General features: G+C 40.6%; 1 protein-coding gene across 1 annotated transcript in view; it reads right to left on the reverse strand.

The window, feature by feature from the left end:
* The window catches only part of Atp10b (ATPase phospholipid transporting 10B (putative)), a 335,264-nt gene that overhangs the window by 190,110 nt on the left and 120,487 nt on the right, over positions 1–24,667 (reverse strand). Inside the window, exon 3 of the mRNA XM_046426272.2 lies at positions 4,429–4,493. The gene's annotated coding sequence lies outside the window, so the exon portion shown is untranslated. The remainder of the gene's footprint in view (positions 1–4,428; positions 4,494–24,667) is intronic.

Genomic DNA, 24,667 nt, shown 5'->3' on the forward strand with positions numbered 1-24,667 from the left:
AATATAGGACAGAGCTTATATGTGATTCTATGAAGTCTGCCTCAGAGATAGTCACAAGTCACCCTGAATCCTTTAAATAGCATACTACAGCATGCCAGTCTGCACCCATTTCATATCCCAGCTCCACCACATTCTATCTGTGAGCTTAACAAGGTGTTTTGTCCTTTTCAAGCCTTAGTTACTTAATCTGTAAAATGGGGATGATACTTGTACCTGCCTTACAGGGCTGCTGGGGAGAGTAGATGAGCACTTAACAGTACCAAATAAATATCAGTTACTGCAGTTATCGTCAATAATCTCCAGAGGCATTTCCAATAAGGGCTCTGGAAAGCTTTACAAAGAGAATGAATGAATAGATATGTCAGGGAATCTCCTGGCCTCTCCTCAGGCTGTGAGCTCCGGGGGAGGAGGGGGCAGGAGTGTGTCTTGGTCATTTGTTTCCCTATCCCCAGTGCATATGAGAATAACAATAAATATCTGAACAATTAATGAGGCAGATGGTCCTAAGTTTGAATCCCAGTCCGGCTACTTTTGGTCTTGGGCAAGTTATTTATCTTCTCTGATTCCGATTCTGCACACTTAAGAAACAGGGAGAAACGATCTTGCAGGGAGAGCTATACAACTTGTCAGCTAGCTCGGTGCGCTTGCTCTGTGCCAGGCCCTGGCTAAGTACTTTCTATGGCCTACATCATTTGATCCTTTCAATAGCTCTACCAGGTAGGTACTGTTACCGTGGTCTTGCAGATGTTCTGATTGATGTTCAGAGAGGTTGGGACACGTGCCAGGGCAACACGGCTACTGAGGGGTGGAGATGGAGTCCCAACCCTGTTAGACTGGTTCCTTATGCTTAATCACCATGCTCTACACCTCATACAGACTATGGGGCAAAACAGGAACTCAAAGGTAGCCCATTGCCACTTGTGTTGTTATATACAGGCTTTGGTTCCTCCCCCCACCCCCACAACACCAGAAATGAGGGGAAGATTTAGTCTGCCTAGTCAACTCCACTCTTATAACAATATGCCTGCATTTGAAAACCTCACCCAGTCAGAACTCAGGCTGAGGTTTCAGTGTGTGTGTTTTTGGCCCAGAATACTATGTGTCTTCAGAAGGCATTCCAGCTTTGCAGCTGTTAATCATGCCCACATCCAGCTAGCCAGAAGGCAAGAGGGTGGATTGCCACATCTAGAGAACTCTGTGTGATCTCACAAGATGGGGATTAAAGAAATAAAGGCAGGTGCCTGAGACCTCATGTCCCAATATGTAGTGTCCAACCACAAACCTGGGGAAAGTTCAAAGCATTTAGTGCCTATGAGGAAAGACGACTAGAGAGGCCACAAATGTCAAAGCCACATGAGCAATGGTGACTAAGGGTCAACATCCAAAGAGTGTATGGTTTGTGCCATTCCAGTGTTTACTCCCCCATTTCCTGGTGACAGTGTCTTGATTTGGGGAAACACCCACATGAGTCAATCATGCCGACCTGCAGCTGGTGCTCTCCTGCCACATCATGCTGCCACTGTTCAGGGACATCTGTGCCACTCTGGATGAAGCCTGGCAGCTGGCCCATGGGAGCAGTCTTACATGCATCTCCCACAATTGTATTGAGAAGTCCAAAGATGGAAGTCTCTAGTCTTCCAGAAAAGCCACAGTGCTCTCTTAGTTGCTTTCTGGGACTTGATCAGCTAAGGCACCCAGGACTGGAACAAGGGAATCACTGTAGAAGAATTACATTGGAGAAGTACAACGGGGGATCAAATGTTCCTGCTCTTCAATGCCACTCCCCCAATCTGGCCCTAGCAATGACTACGTGGTTCTTACGATATCAGAAAAAAAGCCATTGATACCAACGGTGAAAGTCCAGTGCTTTCCAAAAGCAATTCTTTAAGGGATATATTTATCACAGCATTATTTATAAAAGCAAACAATCAGAATCAACCTAAGTATCCATCTATAGGACACTGGTTATATAAACTTGATGCATTCATACTGTAGAACATTATGTGGCCATTGAAAATAATGATAAGTTAAACATACTAAAGGAACACCATCTCCAAGAAATAATAAAGTGAATAAAAAAGTGCAGACAGAGGGTGAACCATTTTGGTAACAGGAAAAGAGGGACATCCACATGTGTATTTGTATGGTCATAACTTTTACTGGAATATTCCACCCATACAGGTGGTTGCCAAAAAATACATATACATGGTAATATAAATATTCTAGGCACTCACTGTACATTGGTGAGCAATAATCACCACAGAAAACAGAGCTCATTTCTGCCCACAGTGAGTCTGCAGAGTCTCGACAAAGGGTAGAGAGACATTATTTAGTAAACACAAAGACAGGTAGGTTGCCTGTCATATCAGCAAATCTCTTATTATTATTATTGGTGTACTTTGTCCTCATTTTTCTGCTCCTGACATTTAGACTTTTCTGTAGGAACCTGAGCCCTCATGTCCAGAAGACTCAGAGACCATATTCTGGTAGTCCTCAGGCACCTCATTGCTCCAGCCCTAGACCCAGTTGAGTGACCCCATACTGATAGTGATTAACCTTCCAGAAGAAAGCCATATGTGTGGAGAAAAATCTCTGTGCAGAAGAATGCTTCGGTTTACTTTAAAATAGTAAAAATATAAGCAGAAATGACAGATAATAGGTGGGTAGATAAATGACCATTAATTCCCAAAAAGCAGTACTAATCAACCATAAAAAGATAGACATACATAATACACGTGCATACACAGATTGCAAAAATGTGTTGTCGAACTTAAAAAGCAGGCTATAAAATAGCTTGTATAAAAGGAGCACCCTTACGTAACATGGCACATAGATATGTATGAACACAGATATACCTATCACATGTATTCATTATCATACACATATATTTTAAATGTGATTTGTAATACAACTCCAGTCTTCTTCTATGTACATCTATATTCTGTATTTTAGGCATTTTGGGTACTAACTGGTGAACTATCATATTGAAAATATTGTCCAGGTAGCATATTTACACTATAGCAAGGAACTTCAAAGCCCAATCCAGAATTATTGTGGTTATTGAAGCAAATCAATGAGATAGACTTCTGGGGCAGGAAAGTCTTCCTGCATCAATTGAATCACTTCCTATAATTGTCTAAATATATGTCCAGTTCACAGGAGACTTTTAAAACTGAATGGAGACATCCTGAGGAAATATTACCTTCCTTTGGCTGAACAAAGCCATTGCTTGAACGGTGGCAGTCAATGCATAGAAGAATAAATCAGAGTCATTTAATAGAATGAACTCCCACAGGTAATTTTCCAGCATCGACTCACTCTTTAGCTAAAAAACTGGTATTTAGCTTTTCTTTTCCTGTTGACTTCAGACAGGTGGAAGGTTTTATTAAGTACTCAATATCCGTGGAGTTGTGCATGTCTTTGTGAAGCTCTTAGACAAATCAGAAAGTCAAATTAGCAATGCATATTTAATACTACTTTGTAGTTGTTTTTTTTTTTTTTTTTTAAGTTGGCAGCAATCAATGTTTACTCTTTGAGGGAGAGTTTATAATTATGCAAATTGGAGAAACAGTCTGCATATGGTATAATGATAATGCCTTGGGTTTTATTTCCAGAGTCAAAAGCATTTCTAAGTATTTCTTTAATTTTACCCATGGCTTGAGGGGAGGTTAGCCAAGGCTGAGTGCTTACTTTTTTCATCAGAGATGGAGTTAGGAGGTCTTAGGACTTGGGGTGTACCCATATAGGCCAAGATTTACACAGCATCACCTTCTAGCACATTCTATTGTTTGCTTTCACAACATTCATCTTTTTTTTTATTTCTAGACTTAAATTTTATTCAGATATTCACTTTTCTCTATGTAACCATGTGCTTTAGGGGATTTGGGCTCCATTCCTAACCCTAGCAAGAGACTAATGCTTTGTCTAAGCCAATCCTGGTGGCCCAGTACACTTTGATGCAAGGGATGTGACCCACTCTGACAAATGAATGTGAGTAGTAATTCCCTGGAGACTTTCTAGAAAGGCAAATGAAGAGAGATCCTTCTGAAGATGTTTAAATCTAGGTATTGTCAACAGTGTTGATCTACTCCATTTAGCTCCAAGGAACCTGTCCCTATATTACGACTTCTTGTTTTAAGAGTAACTTTTAAAAATTTACTGAACCACTTGGAATCGGCATCTTCTGTTACTTGCAATGAAGAACATATCTTAAGTGACATGTACCATGGCAGTCCCATTAATGCTCTGAAGAACACATATAAATTAGAAAAAAAGAAACTTAAGCTATGATATGCGATATTCCAACGAGGCTGGATGAGATCTGTTTAAATGGATCAGGGGAAGGAATTGTAGTTTAATGAAGCTCATCTTGGCATTGGAAAGGAGTATATATCCTACCACTTATGAATAATAAGAAAAACTACTCACTATTCACCCTCTTGCTTTCAATGAAACAAGTGTCCTCTGTCACTCTTGATTCTGTCAAAGCAAGCCTGAAAGACACAGGAGAGAAAATATATATAAAATAGACCATCTCATTTTGGCACCAGGCAGTAATTAAGTATTTTGCCCTGTTCTCACCAGCTGGATGACTCTAGTTTTAAATAAACCTCATAGAGCAGGCTGGGCTGCTTCCTTTTCCCAGGAAGTTCTTTCAATGGGAATGGTTTATTCCTAGCAGAGCATCAGGTCTACTATTTCATCTGCCACTATCCGGAAGAGAAATCATGTTCCAAGCTAAGTGCCTCATTGCTCCACAGAACGTGTATTGGTCCAGTCGCTCAGCATATTTCATCTTCTTTGCCACATTGATGGGTTCAGGAATGGGCATGGGACTTGATTGCAGCCAGTAAAAGTCAGTCCTAACACTGTGTTGACAATTCAGGGGAAGGGAACATCTCTTGCCACTGCAGATGGCCTGGTGGGGATGAGTTCCTGGAGCACTGGGGGCGTTGAGACTGAAGTTTCAAACAAAATGCACACGACCTTGATATTCAGGTCCTAGATTCAGCTACAGTTGGAATGCTTGAACTTTTCAGTAGAACAAACCAATTTGAACTTTTTTTCCCCCCCTTAAGGCAGTTGGGTTTTTGTCTCTTTCTATCAAATATCCTCATCTACCTAGGGAGATAAGACAGGTGTCATAGTTCTCACTCTACAGAGTGAGAAATGGAAGCTCAGAGAGGGGTCAGGATGGGGAGGTCCAGGACCCACATTCAAGATTCCTTCCATTTCATTCTGCTTCCTACTCATTGATTCATTAAAGTAAAATGCAAAGTTGCCACATTTGTTGTCTCTGAGTGCTTCTGACTTTGAATGTTTCTCCTTTAAAGAAAATGAAGATGTCTTTTAGAGTTGCCAAGGGAGATGATCTATTATTTTAGCAAGGAGAAGATTGTATATGTGTGTACACACTCTCACACTCTCTCACTCACACTCTCTCTCTCAAAGGCTACATCTGTTTTGGATTTGAGCACATCTTCTCCCTGAAGGATCTGTCCAGCTGTAGGCTGGCTTTGGTTGAAATCCCCTCCCCACAGGGGCCTGATGCCCTAAGTTTGGGTCCTGACCAGGTCATCTCCATGCAGGATACAGGTCTCTCACTCCTGACCTGTGACTGCACTGATCACAAGCAAACCCTTCACCCAGCTCACTTAGCTGCCCAGGGCCCCATATACCCTCAGGGAGCCACTAAGCACAGGTCACAAAGAGGAAGTTCAGAGCCAAAATCTTGCCACTTGGTATCAGTTTTGACTTTTTTTAAAAACATTTGAAGATCATCTGTTACACAATTTAATTATTAGGCTGTTTAAAAATTGGGTTGAAATATTGTTGATAATTTAACACTTGGCTCTCATGAACTGGTATAGATTAGCTTCAGCACAGCATTTCCTTCTTAAAATTTAAATTTGTTATATATGACAGCAGAATGCATTAGAATTCATTTGACACATATAGAGCACAATTTTTCATATCTCTGGTTGTACACAAAGTAGAGTCGCACCATTCATGTCTTCACACATGTACTTAGGGTAATGATGTCCATCTCATTCCATCATCTTTCCTTCCCTCATGCCCCCTCCCTTCCCCACCTTCCCCTTTGCCCTATCTAGAGTTCATGTAATCCTCCCAGACCCCCCCCCCCAATCTTATGAACCAGCACCCTTAAACCTGAGAAAACATTCAGCATTTGGTTTTATAGGATTGGCTAACTTCACTTAGCATTATAGTCTCCAACTGCATCCATTTACCTGCAAATGCCAAAATTTTATTCTCTTTTAATGCTGAATAATATTCCATTCTGTATATATTCCAGCTTCTTAATCCATTCATCTACTGAAGGGCATTTAGGCTGGTTCTACAGTTTAGCTATTATGAATTGTGCTGCTATAAACATTGATGTGGCTGTGTCCCTGTAGTATGTGGTTTTTAAGTCCTTTGGGTATAGACAGAGGAGTGGGATAGCTGGGTCAAATGGTGTTTCCATTTCCAGTTTTCCAAGGATTCTCCATATTGCTTTCCAGATTGCTGGTGGGACTGCAAATTGGTGCAGCCAATGTATGAATGTGCCTTTCCCCCACATCCTCGTCAACACTTATTGTTGTTTGTATTCTTTTTTTAAAAAAATATTTTTTAGTTGTAGTTGGACATAATACCTTTATTTTACTTATTTATTTTTATGTGGTGCTGAGGACCAAACCCAGGACCTTGCACATGCTAGGCAATTGCTCTACTGCTGAGCCACAACCCCAGCCCCTGTTTGTATTCTTAATAGCTGCCATTCTGACTGAAGTGAGATGAAATCTTAGAGTAGTCTTGATTTGCATTTCTCTAATTGCTAGAGTTGTTGAACATTTTTTCATGTATTTGTTGATTGATTAGATATCATCTTCTTAGAAATATCTGTTCAGTTCTTTGGCCCATATATTGATTGGGTTATTTGTATTTTTGGTATTAAGATTTGTGAGTTCTTTATATATCCTAGAGATTAGTGCTGTATCTGATTAGAGTGTGGTAAAAATTTGCTCCCCAAATGTAGGCTCTCTATTCACTCGATTGTTTCTTTTGCTGAGAAGAATCTTTTTAGTTTTAATCCATCCCATTTATTGATTCTTGATATTAATTCTTGTGCTATAGGAATCTTATTAAGGAAGTAGGGGCCTAATCTGACATGATAGAGATTTGGGCCTACTTTTTCTAATAGGTGCTGTATCTCTGGTTTAATTCTTAAGTCTTGATCCACTTTGAGTTGAATTTTGTACATGGTGACAGATAGGGGTTTAATTTTATTTTGTTGCATATGGATTTCCAGTTTTCCCAGTACTATTTCCAATATCACCTTGATTCCAAAACTAGACAAAGACACATCAAAGAAAGAAAACGTCAGACCAATATCTCTAGTGAACATAGATACAAAGATTCTTAATAAAATTCTGGCAAATTGAATATAAAACATATAAAAAATATAGTGCACCATGACCAAGTTGGGTTCATCCTAGGGATGCAAGGGTGATTCAACATACAGAAATCAATAAATGTAATTCATTACAAAAGTCACTAGTATGGCAATATGTAAAAATGTGGATGTGTAACCAATGTGATTCTGCAATCTGTATACGGGGTAAAAATGGGAGTTCATAACTCACTTGAATCAAATGTATGAAATATGATATGTCAAGAGCTTTGTAATGTTTTGAACAACCAATAAAAAAAGAAAAATAAATAAATAAATAAATGTAATTCATCACATCAATAGACTTAAAGATAAGAATCATATGATCATCTCATTAGATGCAGAAAAAACATTCGACAAAATACAGCACCCCTTCATGTTCAAAGCACTAGAAAAACTAGGGATAACAGGAACCTATCTCAACATCGTAAAAGCTATCTCTGCTGAGCCCCAGGCCAACATCATTTTTTTTTTTACTGGTTGTTCAAAACATTACAAAGCTCATGATATAACATCTTTCATACATTTGACTCAATTGGGTTATGAACTCCCATTTTTACCCCAAATACAAATTGCAGAATCACATCAGTTACACAGTCACATTTTTACATAATGGCATATTAGTGACTGATGTATTCTGCTACCTTTCCTTTCCCCTATTATCCCCCTCCCCTCCCCTCCCATCATCCCTCTCTACCTCATCTGCTGTTGTTCAATTCTCTCCCTTGTTTCCCCCCCCCTTTCCCCTCACATCCTCTTCTATGTAATTTTGTGTAACATTGAGGGTCTCCTACCATTTCCATATGCTTTCCCTTCTCTCTCCCTTTCTCTCCCCCCCACTCGTCTTTGTTTAATGTTAATCTTTTCCTCATGCTTTTCCTCCCTGTTCTGTTCTTAGTTGCTCTCTTTATATCAAAGAAGACATTTGGCATTTGTTTTTTAAGGATTGGCCAGCTTCGCTTAGCATAATCTGCTCTAATGCCATCCATTTCCCTGCAAATTCTATGATTTTGTCATTTTTTATTGCTGTGTAGTACTCCATTGTGTATAGATGCCACATTTTTTTTATCCATTCATCTATTGAAGGGCATCTAGGTTGGTTCCACAGTCTAGCTATTGTGAATTGTGCCGCTATGATCATTGATGTAGGCCAACATCATTTTAAATGAAGAAAAATTGAAAGCATTCCCTTTAAAAAACTGGAACAAGACAAGGATGCCCTCTTTTACTACTTCTATTTAACATAATTCTTGAAACACTGGCCAGAGTAATTAGACAAAAAAAAAAATTAAAAGTATACGGGTAGGAAAAGAGGAACTCAAGTTAGCACTATTTGCCAACAATATGATTCTATACCTAGAAGATCCAAAAAAATTCTACCAGAAAACTTCTAGAACTAGTAAATGAATTCAGCAAAGTAGCAGGATATAAAATCAACATCCATAAATCAAAGGCATTTCTGTACATCAGTGACAAATCCTCAGAAAGGGAAACGAGGAAAACTACCCCATTTACAATAGCCTCAAAAAAAAAAAAAAAAAAAAAAACACCAAACTTAGGAATCAACTTAAAGAGGTGAAAGACTTCTACAATGAAAACTACGGAACACTAAAGAAAGAAATCAAAGAAGACCTTAGAAGGTGGAAAGATCTACCTTGCTCTTGGATAGGCAGAATTAATATTATCAAAATGACCATACTTCCAAAAGCACTATATAGATTTAATGCAATTCCAATCAAAATCCTAATGGCATTCCTTATAGAAATAGTAAAAGCAATCATGAAATTCATCCATTTGACTCTTATTTACCAAAAACTGGGCATTTAAATATTACAAATTTGCACATAAAATATTTGGTATTTCATATAAAGAATGAGAAGGGCTGCTAGCTGTGTCTGCATTCCTATATGATGGCACAGGGTGAGTCTGAGCAGCACCTACATCCTGTGAGCAAGGCACATTTTCCTCACTTGCATATTCCCTGTCTGGCCTCCGTTACTTGCTTCTTTCACCTAGCATATGTGATTTCAAACTCTTTCCTAATTTCCTACTGCCTGTTTAGGACTAACTCAACTGAGATGCCACCTTGCCCTGGAAACAGCCTGGGTTCAGCTAGGTTCCCACTCCAGCCTCCAGTCCAGTCCCTCCACCAATAAAATCACCATGTGATTGTGATCTACTTTTCGTCATCTATCTTTCAAACTTTCTGCAGAATATTATTTAAATCAGAAAAAAATTTATAAATGCTCTGGTGAAAATGAAGCTGCCCTGTTGTATTGCCAGGGGCAAGGACTGAAGGAAAATTGCTATATTAACCAAGCAACAGAAGAGATGCCAGAAAATTCAGTTACTTTGTGATCTTTTATACATCAATTTTTTCTCTTGACCTCAGTTTCTTTTTTTGGGGGGGATACTGGGGATTGAACTCAGGGGCACTCAACCACTAAGCCACCTCCCCAGCCCTATTTTGTATTTTGTTTAGAGACAGGGCCTCACTCTTGCTGAGGCTGGCTTTGAACTCTCGATCTCCTGTCTCAGCTTCCCAAGCCGCTGGGATTACAGGTGTGTGCCACCGCACCTGGCTTGACCTCAGTTTTAAACAAGGAAGTTGTGTTAGATTGGAAATTATAAACTGGTGAGCCACAGGCCATATCCAGTCAATAGATGGTACTTTTTTTTCTTTTATTAATTAAATGCAAAAACCACAAATAATAACTCAGTTAATCCAGGTTACAGACTTTTCAGAACTGCCTAGCGTCAACCAACGATGGTCCAGAATTCCTGCACAATAATGGTCATGTAGCTCATCCCAGTCTTCACCCACCCCTGGTTCCATTTGTTATGTCAGTTGCCCTTGCCACCTGAGAATGAGATGACCTCTACAGTGTCTCATTCTGTGAGTAAAGGACGACCCTGTGAGCATCAGAGGTGATCTGGAGAACAGGCAAATGTTCTGAGTCACAAGATCACACGGGAGCACTCCAGTGAACCTTCAGGAATTGCTCCTCCTTCCCACGTGACCAAGAGTGCAAGCCGCAAGGTACCCAGGCCTTCGTGAAGGACCCACTACATGGTTAAACCTGAAAAGGCAACAGCCTTGCCTTTGAAAGCAGCAGAAATATTCTTCCATTGGGGTTGCTAGCTGATTCTCCAAGTAATTTGCAATTCAAGTGTCTCTTTGTTTTGTATGAAAATTTGCTGCTATTTGGAAAGTGGGGAAGAGCTAAATTGCATCCTGCTGGTTTTACTTTGACTGTATCAAAAAAGAAACTGTTAATCTGGTTCCATAATTAACTTTTCTGTTCTAAAAAGGCCCTGGGAGAGAGTCCAGAGAGTGGCTGTCAACTCCCCACTTCTCGACTCAATAACATTTTTCAACAGGATGCCCTGAAAGGAGAATGATTGCAGGTGGGGATTGGTCTTCATTCTCTCTCTTTCTGATTTTTCTTCTCCTCCATCCAACTCTCAGTGTCTAGCATGTGCAAGAAGCTATGCTGCCTCGTCAGGGGTGTAAAGATAAGAAATTACTGTGGAGCTGCCAGAGAACGTTAAGAGTCTTCAATCCAACCATTCACCCACCCACCTACCCAACCATCCATCCCAAACATGTTGTTTCTAAATCATGTTGGATGCAGTGAGGCCTGGTATGTGACGAATACACAGATGATGTAACCAGCATTCAAAAATTCTAAACTTAAGAGCTGACTTGTGACTAAGGCCACAGTGGTGGTTAGTTTCATGAAGAAGATAACACCTTGCCTTCGTCCTGTTATTCTGCGCCTGCATATATTCATAGTGATACATGAAATGCTGGATGGAGAAGCCAACTAATACAAGCAGAGGCATGTGGTGGAAATTAAATTTGAAAATCGAGGGGAGACCCATGTTAGCAGAAGCTGAGGATTTTTACTCACACAAAGAGCTAGTTTGAGCACTGCGAAGTACTGTGCTGAGCACTTTCTACATACTATCTTAATGAAACTTCACAAAGCAAAATAGTAATCATTGGCTACAAGTTACAGACAGCAAACAGTCTCAAGTAAGTTCTCAGGAAATACGCTGGTAGAATAGATGACAGGGATAAGACCTGAATCCATGTCTGATTTCAAAGCACAAGTTTTATCTACTGCTAGGTAATTTTGCTTAGTTGTGGGGGTATTAAAGGATGACTTGGGTTCCCATCAACCAACATATTCATTTATTATGCAAATATGTATTTGTTGATTACTCTGAGAAAAATAGTACTCCTAAAGCTAGGGATAAAAGAAACAGCAAGATTCTGGTCTTCTTGAAATTTGTATTCTAGTAACATCATTGAAATGCCTTCCTTCCTGGTACAAAGACCAGAGTTGGTCTTCAAGTTGATTTCCCAAGAGAGGACTACTCGATAGCCATTCCCCAGTTCTGTTCAGATAATTTGGATGGTGTTATGGTTTGGATAAGAGGTGGTCTCCCAAAATCTTCTGTTAATGTGGGAATATTCAAAGGCAAAATGATTACATTATGAGAGGTGTGACCTAATCAGTCCATCCTAATTTCAGTGGACTGACTGGGTTGTAACTATTGGCAGGTGGGCATGGCTGAAAGAGGTGGGTCACTGGGGCTGAAAGAGGGGGGTCTCTGGGGCTGTGCCTTGGAAGGGTACAACTCTCCTATGTCCCTTTTCCCCTCTTCTTCTCTCCCTACTTCCTTCCTGCCCTGAGCTGATCAGCCTTCCTCTGCTGGGCTCTTCCACCATGACGTCCTGCTTCCTCTTGGGCCCAGAGAAATGGAGTTGGCCATCTATGGAGTGACACCTCCAATACGGTGAGCCAAAATAAACTTTCCCTCCTCAGATTGTTATTTTGGGGCATTTTGGTCACAGTGACAAAAACCTGACTAAAACAGGTGATACCCCATCTTCTTATTTTCTTCAGGGGGAATTTGTTAATCTCTATGCTGTTCTGATCTCTCTGAAATTACTGCCTTGGATATGACAGACCCATTTCCAATCTTATCCTCAACTTGAACTTGAAAGAATCTATAAGAAATTTTCACCTTGCAACTCACTCAACAGACAAGAGTAATTTTTTCAGTTTAGTGGGTTTTTTTGTTTGTTTGTTTGTTTTTTAGTACTAGTTACTTTAGTTTAGTTTTATGTTTAGACTGAGGAAAGTTCGAGACTCTAATATTAAACCCGGTACCTACTCAGGACCTACCTGAGAAAACCGCTCCCAATGTGAATTGGCCTGAAATCTGGTCCCTGAAAGCTCCATTAGTGTCTTTTTGGAGAGGGTGCATCACTTCCATGGTACATAGAGGTTTGGGGAAAGGTACTGCATTACTCCTGAAAGTTAGACCAGGACAGGACTCCTGACTGTGTTTGGATTATATGTAAACATCCATAGAAAGTCACCCCTTAAGTCACTGTGTCTGTGCACATAGAGAACAGCTGAAATAAGATCATACATTACAGGGAGATGAGGGTGCTGAGGGAATCTCATGTTCCTCGTGGTAGGTACAATAATAGCTTCCTAAAGATGTCCATGCCCTAATCCCTGGAACTTACGGATCTGTTACATGAAGGAACTTTGCAGATGGAGTTAAGGTTACAGACCTTACTATAAGATAGGGAGATCATCCTGGAGGGTCCTATATGATCATATGGGCTCTTAAAGGGGGAAGAGGGAGGCAGAAGAGATTATCAGAGATATACTATGATAAGAGGAAGAGAGGTTAGGAGGATGAGAGGGACATGATCCACTGTTGCTGGTTTGAAGATGAAGAAGAGGTCATGAGCCAAGCAATATGGGCAGCCTCTAAAAGAGGAGAATAGGTTCACAGTCAGAAAGGAAATGAGGTACCCCACTGCTATAATGACAAGGAACTAAATTCAGCCAATAATCTAAAACAGGAAGGAAATGGATTGTCCCCAGCACCTCCAGGAACAAAGCTCTGCCAATATCTTGATTCTAGCCTTGCAAGACCCACACTGGGACTTTTTTGTGGAACCATAATAAAGTTGTGTTGTTTCGGCTGCTATGTTTGTGGCAATTTGTTGTGGTAGAAATAGGAAATGAATATACTGCCTGTTGGGAGAATTTTCATCCCTTGTTAGGTTTGATTTAGAAGATGGTTGAGTTTGAGAAACTCTCAGGTAGGATTTGGTATGACTGAAAGTGGCAGAAAACCTCAAATAACTGTCTTATGTACCTGAAAAACCTTATTATTGTTAATATCGTTATTTGCTCTTAAAAAAAAAAAACACTGGAGATAGGATTCCTAGAAAGACTGGATTTTACTGTGATTCTAGGAGTCATTAGGAAAGGCTGATTTCAACTCTCTGCTCTGATCTTTTCAGATTTAATTCTCATTCTTCTGATCCAAAATGGCTCTCAGAGGCCTTTCCATCACATATACATAAATTACAGACAGCAAGATGAGGAAGTAAGAAGAAATGTTTAGGTAAAAGTATGTCCCAGAAGTTGCATACAATACTTCTGCTTGTACCTCATTGGCCAAAACTTGGTCACATGACCACACACAGAGCTCCACAGAAAGCTTAGAAGGACCATGTGTTCAAGGGAAAGTTAGGACTCTCTCAGACTGGACCCCCATCTCTTACCAGACCTGAAAAAACAAGTCAAAAATCAACTAAGACTAAATGTAACTATTACATAACTAGAAGAAAACTTAAGGGAAATGCTTCATAAGATTGGTCTGGGCAAAGATTTTTCAATGAGACCATAAAAGTACAGGCAACAGAAGCAAAAACAGACAAATGGGATTACTGCAAACTAAAGAGCTTTTGCAGAGCAGCAGAATCAATCAACAGTGAAAAGACAGACTCCAGAATTGGAGTAAATATTTGCAAACTGACAAAATATATATTCTAAATATATAGAATATATAAGGAGCTTACATAACTCCACAGCAAAAAACCCCACAATAACCTTATTAAAATGTGAACAAAGACTCGATAGATCTCTCTCAAAAGAGACATACAAAAATCCAACAGGTAAATTAAAAAATTCTCAATGTCAGTAGCCATTAGGGAAATGCAAATTAAAACTGCATTGCTAGACTACCTGACTCTTGTTAAAATGGCTATTATCTAAAAGACAAGAAAGCAAACATTGATGAGAAAAGACAACACTTACACCTTTTCCAAGAGAATGTAACTTAGTACAGTCATTATAGAAAATAGTGTGGTTTCTCAAAAATTAAAAGTATAGTGACTGTATGATCCGTCAATCATACTACTGCATATATATTCAAAAGAAATGAAATCAGTATAAAGAGATATCTATACTCGTATTTATGGCAGCAATTTCTCAATAGCCAAGACTTGGATTTAACCTAAATGCCCAACCTATAGATGAATGGATAAGGAAAATGTGGTATAGATACATAATGGAATGATATTCAGACATTAAAAAAAAAAAAAAAAAAAAAAACAATCCTCGGGGCTGGGGTTGTGGCTCAGAGGTAGAGCACTTGCCTAGCATGTGTGAGGCACTGGGTTTCATCCTCAGCACCACATAAATGTAAAATAAAGATATTGTGTCCACCTACAACTAAAAAAAATTTTAAAAAATCCTCTCATTTGAGGTAGCATGGATGAACCTGGAAGGCATTATATGAAGTGATACAAGCCAGACAGAGGTACTGCAAGATCTCATTCACATGTGGAATATAAAAAAAAACTAATCTCATAGAAATCGAAGAAAAGTGGGGACCACAAATTGGGGAGGAAATGGGGAAAAGGAGCGTAGACAGAAGGATGTCACAAGAGCATTCAGCACAGAAGAAATTACAGTAAAGTGGGAGGAGTAAGTCCAGGTACTCTTCTGCATAGAAGGCTGACTATGGTTAACAGCGAGGTATCCTATATTTCAAAACAGCTAGAAGGGAGGCTTTAGAATGTACATAACACCAATAAATGATAAATGCATGAAGTGACAATATGCTGACTACTCTGATTTGATCAATAGATGATGTATACATTTATCAAAACCACATATCTGATGTAATTCTACATGTACAATCAGAAAAATGAGAAATTATACCCCATTTATGTATGCTGTATCAAAGTGCATAAATGCATTCTACTGTCATAACTAATGAAAACAAATTTTAAAAAATTAGAAATTCAAAGAAACCTCAAAACACATCAATAAAGAGGCACAAAATATCAAAAAATTAGGATTTTTTATCACTGAGGAAATTGGAGAACATGGATTTGGGGAGACAACCAACAATATTAACCTTCCTCTGGTCATTTTTGTATCATTACTGGATGGTCTCAAAGGGCTACAGCTATGAAAACTGTTCCAGCTGGGATGCAAGTTATTCCCTCCACGAGGACCCAAGATCTTTGTCTCCATCTTCCTAGCCCTTTATTCTAACTCCAATTTCTAGTCTACCTAGTCCTATCCAATCTTAAGGCTCCTTTTGAAATCTTATCTCCCGTCTACATTTTTCCCTAAATTTTACAGAGACACATATCCCTCTCTTCCCTAAACTTTGGGAGTATGGGTTTCTATTTCCTGCTCTCCTCCCACTCTCTGCAGGGGAGAGTTATTTCTGGGTGTGCCTGCAGCTCCTGGAATGCAGGAGTGCAAGCCAGAGTTTTGTGCAGAGCCAGACTTTGTAGTGTCTGGATCACAGCAGGAACTCCATAGATACATGACAGCAGGGGCCACTCTTGCCCCTGAGGATCCAAGTTCCCCTTCCTCATAGAAATAGTCCCTCTCCCATGCCTTCAGTGTTATCAGGTTCTACAGCTGCCCGACTTCAGAGCTCAGTCTCCCTCATGGTTAGCTGTGGCCTTCTAACTGTGTTAGGGCCAGTGGAACATGCATAGGAGTGGTGTCAGCAAGTTCTGGCTCAGTTCCTTGAATGCGAACCTACTTGCCTGGATCCTCTCCTACCCTCTTCCTGTTGGCCAAGAAGGATGCAGCAGCCCTGTGGGGGTGGGACGTGCAGGGGCCCCACATGTTGAGGCTGGCAGCACCAGCAGCCACTTATGAGCTGGGATGATCTTACAGATCTGCCTAACTTCTCCAGACTGCCCTTCTACCTTTGCACTACGAGAGACATAAAAACTTGCTCTTCTAAGATGCTGTGCTTGGTCTCCATGATAGCAATTTACCTGTGCCTTAACTCATTCACATGATTGATGGAAGTGTTACTTCTTGGTCGGGGATATGGCTTTTTTTCCACATGTCCTTTTCCAGAAAGGTGACACCTAACCTAAAATGATGAGCCCTAGAGCACTCAATGGAATAGATACATGTCATGCCCTACAGGCAGCCAAACGCTTTTGATGGAGATGTGGTTTCAGGCTCTTGCATGCTGGTTAGCCAGGAGGGTTAAGTAAACATGGTTGGGGCCAGAATTTTATTATTTCTATTGCAGTCACTCTTGAAAATACTTTTAATCAGGAGTATGTTCAGACTTAAGTAATGTTTTGTACCGACACTCATTGCTGATTCATTCTTTTTAAACCTATCATTTTAGAAAATTGTTTTTTTGCTGCCTAAGTATTTCTTGCCATTTAAAACTTTTTCTACAAAGTTCCTTTTTTTTTTTTTTTGTCATACCCCTCTAGGAGTCTATTTAGGCAATTCTGCTGAGCATTCATTTCCTAGCTGACTATTAACAACAAAATGCCTTGAATTTATATGTTGCTTAATACTTCTCAAAGCCCTTTCCCAATCTAATAGCATTTAATCAGAGAAGCTTGGTAAGCTAGGTAAAGTATTAATATTCCCAGTCCATAGATCAACAGCTCTCAAGAATTGTGTGGTGTAGCAGCAGTATTTAACTATACATTACGAAACATGTGGTTTTAGAACATTTATTTCAGGTCATTCTTTTAAATCATTTCATAGATTCAAAGATGAGAACCTATCATTGTGTTCCTTATGCTAAGGATAAGGGAGAGACAATATCCCAGATTGTAAGGGTCTGGTGGGCAATCGATCAATAACCACACTTTGAGAAAGGATGATGGCCATCTGGTCACCAGAGTCCTCTGGACAACTGTTTTCCTGTTGCTCCAACCATGTGATTTTGATAGGCTTGCTGACCACAGAGGAGAAAGGAAGGTGATTCGGTGATTGGATCAAGTGAAGTCACCCAACCCAAACCTAAACCAATCAGTCTTTTCTGGGTTGTAGAATTTTGGAAACAAGGAGAAGTAGAGTTTCTGATCTGTTACTACTGGGCTGAGATGATGTGATCCTAGAGTAACTATGGCAGTCTGTTTTGCTGCAATGGAAGGATACTTTTTTGTATCTGGGAAGTGGAGCCCAGAAAAATAGGTAGTGGGGAGATGGAAAGGCAGACATTGAAGGGACCATCAGGCACAGCAATTTGAGAGGACAGAGGGTAGTTGATCCTGATACTAGAATAGTGACTGGCACACAAGAAGGGCTCGGTATTGGTTGATAAATTAAAAAAAAAAAAAAAAAGCTGAACATCACTTTGAACTCCTGGGGGCAGGAGTGTCCCCATCACCTGGTCCAGTGTGTTGAGCAGAAACAACGCTCAGTTCATACTTATTGAAGGACTACAAACTGTCCAGACTATATCTTCAGCTGGGTGAAAAGGGGTTTAAAATGGAAACTCCCCTTCATCATATTTTATTGATTCTCATGCCTTTCTCACAGTACTTCCAAGAAAAGTAGTAGTAACAAGAAAAGACATAGGCACCAGGCAGACCTGTCCGACTTCTAGCTTCAGAAGCAACCAGCTGTATAATATTGAGAGGATACTCAACACTGCCTCATGAGAGTTCTGAAAAGGGCATAATCAGGTAAGTGTACAGCTGACATATAGGCTCTGCTGCCACCTTTATTAACTAAACTGAGTTCTGTGGAGTATCTCCTATGTGCCAGACACTTTCAACCCTGTGGATATTGAAGGATGAGACAGATGAGGCCTTTGTCCACATGTAGCTTCTATTCTACTGGAGGGAGATGAAACAGTAGTTTGAGATAACAAAGTAGGGCTAGAAGTGAGTGGGGCCTCTAGACTGAGGGGTCAGAGAAGACCCATAATGGAAGATGACATGTAATCCAAACTCTGAATCCCAGGAGGACCCAATTACAGGAAGACAAAGAGAACTCCAACCATAGGGAACTGCACATGAGGCCGGCCTTGAGGTTGGAATGAGCTTGGTTTATTTGAGAAACAGAAAAGGCTGTGTGCAGGAGGGGTCAGCAGGAAGCCAAATTCTATAGCCATTTTGACTGACTTACTCTATGGGGCAAGGACTATATTAAGAGCCAGAAACCCAGACATGCAAAGACAAAGTCACTCCAAATTCTCAATTTACCTAGTCTCGCAAAGTTTAGTTAAAGGTTGTTTCTGGTAAGTTGAATTTTATATATGTATAGTTTGACCATATCTCTCACCTACCACCATGTTTTTGCCATTGCAATTGGGTCAGAGGCAGGGAAAGTCCTGGACCAGGCTCCCTCTACTAGCAAAGTAGGAGGTAGTTCAATGATCAAGGTAAGCTTGCCCACAGGAGAGAAATCAGAGAACTTAATATAATTATACCTCCTCAAGTACAATCTCCATCTGCCTGTACATGAACCCATGTGATGTTTGGGGGAAGTGGCAGTAATGCTCGTCAGAACCCAGAGTGTCTGTTCAAATCCTTCCTATGATAGATTGCCCTCTAAGTGATGTCCAAGGGCCTTACATATTGGTAGTCCTTGGACATTTCCTGATTTCTATATATAAAGGCCTTTTTGGTAATGCTGTTTTATTTGTGTGACTTTGAGGGACCAGAGGACTTAGAGAAGCAGAGGAAAAATTATTTACAAAATAGAAAATGGTAGAGTTCAAAACTGATCTGACTTAAATCAGGGCACAGTGAGATGTCAACCTAATTCCTACAGGAGTCAGATTCTTCTCTTTGGATGACCATTTCCATTCTCCTAGCTTTATATACCAGCTACATCATTCTCTTGAGCTCTCGACTTTGGTACTCAATGTTTTCCTTGAAACCTCCAGTTGGTTATCTCATGTGTGTCTCCAACCTAATGTGGTTCTCTAAGAACTCTGCATCATTTGTTCCTACTTGCCCTTCTCACTGTTACTTCCTTATTATTCTCCACCAACCCTTCATCCATTTGCTCCTGGTTTACTTTTCCTCTTCATACCCAACATCTAGTGCATCCACCAAGTGTTGTAGGATCCATTTTCAAAGGACATCTTAGATTATTTCCCTCATTTCCATATTCACAGTGACTACCCAAGTCCAGAAATGCTCCTCTGCTACAGAATCTATGCTACTGATGACTCCTGGTAGGTTCTCTTTGCTTCACTCTTGCCTGCTCATAATCTATTCTTCACCGAAAGATCTTGAGAAATGCAAATTGCATCACTCCACCTCCTGGATACACACATACTTAAAGCATGTCCATTGCACTTCAAATTTTATTCACACACTTTCACCTGGATTACAACATGAAAAATGACGCCTGTCTCACTTGCCAGGCTTACACTTTCCATCCTCCTCATCCAAGACTAAGTTCTGGCCATACCAGCTTCCTGACTCTTCCAAGAGCATGCCAAGCTCACTGGCCCCTGAGACATTGTGTTTGAAAAAATGATGCCTTCTCTAGCCTCTTTGCATAGTGGGCTCCTTCTATCTTACCTAAGTTTCACAGAAACCTTCTATACTTCCTTTACCTAAAGTAGCAATGATGACCCACGTACTCCCTACACAACACTGTTTATTTCACTTATAGCAATTTTAAAATTTCAGTACAACACTAGTTTTATTGGCTGCTGTCTCCTCATGTTGTATTATGTTCCATACATGCAAGAAGCACATTCATCTTGTCAATATATCATCTCTCCAGAACTAAGCCCACCATCTGGCATAGTGCCTTCAGTATTTGTTGAGTAAATGAATAAACGCAGGAAAAGATGAATGCTGCTCACTGATGGTAAGGATGAAGGTCCATGCTGTATAAAAATCTTTGCCCATAATTTCAACACTGACATGGTTCATCAGCCTTACCATTCCTTTATCTTCTTCAAGCCATCTTTTAAAAAAAAATTATCATCTGAAAAGGATTTCTTGAGTTGAATCTCAGATAGGATATCCCAAAAGCAAAAATTATTTCTTTAATGTTCCCAGTTACTTGACAAAAATACCTTCTAAACCCTACAGGAAACTACACATTCAATTAAGGAAAACCACTGAAGACTGGTATAGACACCTTGATTCAGGTTGGGATCTACCATTTGCCAACTTTGTTCCTCAGACTTCTGACCCTGGATGCTTTGTTTGCTATAACCTAATCCCTCTGGGCACACAGGAGGCTGAAGAGTGACTCCTAAAAGGACACATGCACATCCTGGTTCCTGGATGGTTCCTTATTTGGAAAAGGGATGTGACCAAGACCAGGATCTGGGCATGAGGAGATCATCCTGGATTATTCAGATGAGCTTTAAATGACAGACCCTTTATGAAACAAAGGCAGAGGGAGATTTGAGACACAGAAAGCAACTCCACCTCAGGAGAAGGGACTAGAGTGACACGGCCACAAGTCAAGGAAAGCCCGGAGCCACCAGAAGCTAGAAGAGGAGAATGATGGGTACTTCCCTCATGTCCCCAGAGGAAGGATGGCCCTGTATGACTATGGACTTCTGGTCACCGGAACTGTGAAGAAGTACAAATATACCATTGTTCTTAGCCCTTACTTTTGGGGGCAACTTACTATGGCAGCCCTAAGAAAATAACACTGTATTCATCTATACTACAGGTATGACTGGGGTCACCCAACCTCCTTGTCCCAGAGCCCACTGTGAGGTCATTCTCTAATGTCATGTCAAGAGACTCTACCAGGCCAACTCTAGATGCTTAAACAATTGACTATAGTCTAGTAAAAACAGACATGAAGGATAGTCATTCATATCATTCCCCAATACCTTAATAAAACTGTTAGTATTCGACTCTCCGTGGCAGTTTGTACCTATACTCTTTTCTCTGAAACCCTTTCCCCCAGGGATCTTCCTCTCTACCAGTCCCCTTGTCCCTTTAGCCAATAATGACTCTCCAGAGTTTAAGGGGGCATCCCAGTTTTGTATCCTGAGTGCACATGGAGATTTCTACTTCAAGTGATGTAAGAACATTAATCTGACAACAGTTGTAGCAGTAACAGTAGCTAACAGTAACTGGCTGAGAGAGACAAAAAGCTGCTAAGCAGTTTTCCACACGTCATCTCTTTCAGCCAACCAAAACAGTGCACAAGGCCCACCATTACATCTTTAGGCCCCATAAGCAGTGCTGTCGTGTTACACATTTACATATTTCTTCCTGAAGGGTCTCCTTCATTTAGGAAGACATTTGATTTTAGCCAGCAAATTGCAGAGAAAAGTCTGTTTTTTTTTTTTTTTTTTTTTAATTTATTGCACATAAGCGATTCCTCTCTGCTCTGCTATATCACCTGTTGTAGACTCTTGTGGGAAGTGAGCATCTTACCCAGGTGCCACCGCCTGCACCTGGACGACCAGAAGGGATTCAGAAGGAGGAGGAGAAAATGCAGGAAAAGGTGGCTTTTCCAGCCAGATGTCTTTTAGAGCAAAAGTTTGAATATAGTTTGTTCCAAGAATGAAAATTTAGTTTAACCAGGAGCTCCAACTTTTTTTTTTTTTTCAGGATGGGAACTGGAGAGATAGGCATCAACATAATGAAAGCTGCTGTGTAGAACTTGTCCTATCCTGGAGCACCCAAGGGTAGGCACTGGGAGTGTACCCTGAGTTACCTTTGGGTGTCAGAACTGATTGATCTCACATGGTCTCAAGGCCTCCAGAGGAACCGTGGCCAGGGACCCCTGGCTGGGAGAGACATCATGTGCGTATCTTCCCCCTGACTGCCTTGCCTGCCACAGCAGCTGGGCTTACACACTCACTGCACATGGATCCACTGAGTCAAGCTCACAGATGTGCCGGATGCCCTGGAGGTTACCCAGGGTTGTATGCACAATGAATTGCTCTTTTTGCATCAATACCAGCTCCCTTTTGCTCTGAAAGCAACTTTCTAACTTTATCCCCCACCTGTGTCCCATCACTCCCCTGAGACTGTCAGATTAGCTAAATCATTTGCTTTGGATTGCTATTGGTGCAATTTTTATTCCCTCTCTGCGTAAACTTAATTCTGATATTATTCATGTTCTCCTTTGATCTTGCTTCCAACCTAAGTTTCTGGAGGGCAGAGTTTATATTTTGTATCACTCTTGTCCCCAAAGTACACAGCACTTTGCCTTGCATGTAACAAGTACTCTGTAGTTTTTTTTCCCCAACTAAACAATTCATTTAGTACATAATATGTGACAGGAACTTTATAAAATTCTGGCCATGGAAACTAGCAGGGAACAAACTAGTGGAGCAAGCAGACAAGATTACATTTGAGGGAGGAAGACTTGAGAACATGTGCGTGTGTGTACAGGACAGAAAAGGGAATATTGCATTGACCTAGTGCTAAATGGTAGAAGGAAATAAACATAGAGACTAGGATAATGGGAACAGGTGGCTTGACAGGATAGACCCGGGTTTCTTTGAGGTGGTGACATTTAAATTGTGCCTGGAAGGATAGGAAGGAACCAGCCAGGCCAAGAGCTGAGAGAAGGGAAGGGGCATATTTCTAGACAGAGAGGACTTGGAAGTTCAAATGAGCTAGGGTAGGAAAAGTCAAGGTATATTCAGAGAGCCAGAGGGATGCCACCTGGGTAAGGCTCCGCTGGTGAGACTAGGGAGTTCGAAGGGGAAGTAACTGGAGTGAATGGCGTCCCCTACAATCTAGGACTATCCAGGCACCAAGAATGTGACTGTATTTGGAATAGGGTTTTTGCGAATACAGTTTGTTAAAATGAGGTTATACTGAGTTAGGGTAGGACTCCTGTCCCTACAAAACAGAGAGGTGCAGGGAAGAAGTCACTGAAGCCTCTGAAGGCAGAGGCAGACTGGAGCTGGACATGGATGCCCAGGATGGCTGGACAGCACCAGAAGCCCTCAGAGAGAGAATGGCCCCGCCAGATCTTTGACCCCTTACTTCTAGTCTCCAGAACTATGAGAGAATCATTTTCTTGTTGCTTAATCATTTGTTATGGCAATGCTAGGAACTCATGCAGGGGTAAGGAAAAGGATCTGTTTTATTATCAGTAAAATCAAAAGATGTTGGCCTATAGTAGGAGCTTTCCACCCCTCCCCAGACTTATGATTTTATCAAATGACTGAAAAAAGTCCTTGTGCTCAGAACAATTTCCCACTCTCTTGCTCGAGGCCAAGTTGCTTCTATCACTGACAGTGTCCTCTGCAATGTAAATGTCCACCCACCAGACACTGAAGATTTGTCATTGGTTTAACCATTAGCCACCTGAGGTCTCAGAAGCATTTTCCTTCCACTTTTAAGCTAACAGGAGTCTACGCCTGCATTCTGAATTTAGCTCCTTCTTCCTCAGAGAGTTGGTGATGCTGGATGTCATTCCGTCCTCCCCCTCAAGCCCCTTTCAGATCTAAAGGAAAACATCACACATTCCGAAGTCACATTAATTAATGCTGATGTTTGCTTTGCTGACATTGCTGTAAAAAAGGGCTTATTTCAGGGATGGAGAGCATGCTTCTTCTAATTCTCAACATGATTTTCAGTATGAGCCTTAAAAAAAAAAAAAAAATCAATGGATGACTAGATTCAGGTGCACAATTACTGTCCTAATCAAGCCTTTCATGAATGCTAGCTGTCTAACACTTAGGAAAAATATGTAACTCAGCAGAAAGAATGGCTGCATGGGGAAATAGGGCAGAAACCAGAAGGTTCTGGAAAATGTGGCTTTATATAAACAGAGAATTTGGAGTTCTCAGCTTCTTGGGGTCCTGGAGAAGAGTTTCCCCCCTTCCTTACATCTGGCGGATTTGCTGAGAGTACTCATTCACTTAAGTTTCCCAATTAGAAATTTGAACATCACTACAGAATTGAAGACAGAGACAAACCCGCACACAGTCATCTGATCCTTGACAGAGGTACCAAAATATATATATTGGAGGAAAAGAGCCTCTTTAACAAATGGTCCTGAGAAAACTGGTTATTCATATGTAGAATAATGAGACTAGACCTTTATCTCTCACCCTGCACAAAATTCAACTCAAAAATGAATCAGAGACCTAGGAATTAGACCAGAAACTATGCATATACTAAGAGAAAATATT

Source organism: Marmota monax, unplaced genomic scaffold (genome assembly GCF_021218885.2).
Source record: "Marmota monax isolate L192 unplaced genomic scaffold, Marmota_monax_Labrador192_F-V1.1 WCK01_AAM20220418_F8-fsc00246, whole genome shotgun sequence".
In the NCBI taxonomy this organism is placed as follows: domain Eukaryota; kingdom Metazoa; phylum Chordata; class Mammalia; order Rodentia; family Sciuridae; genus Marmota; species Marmota monax.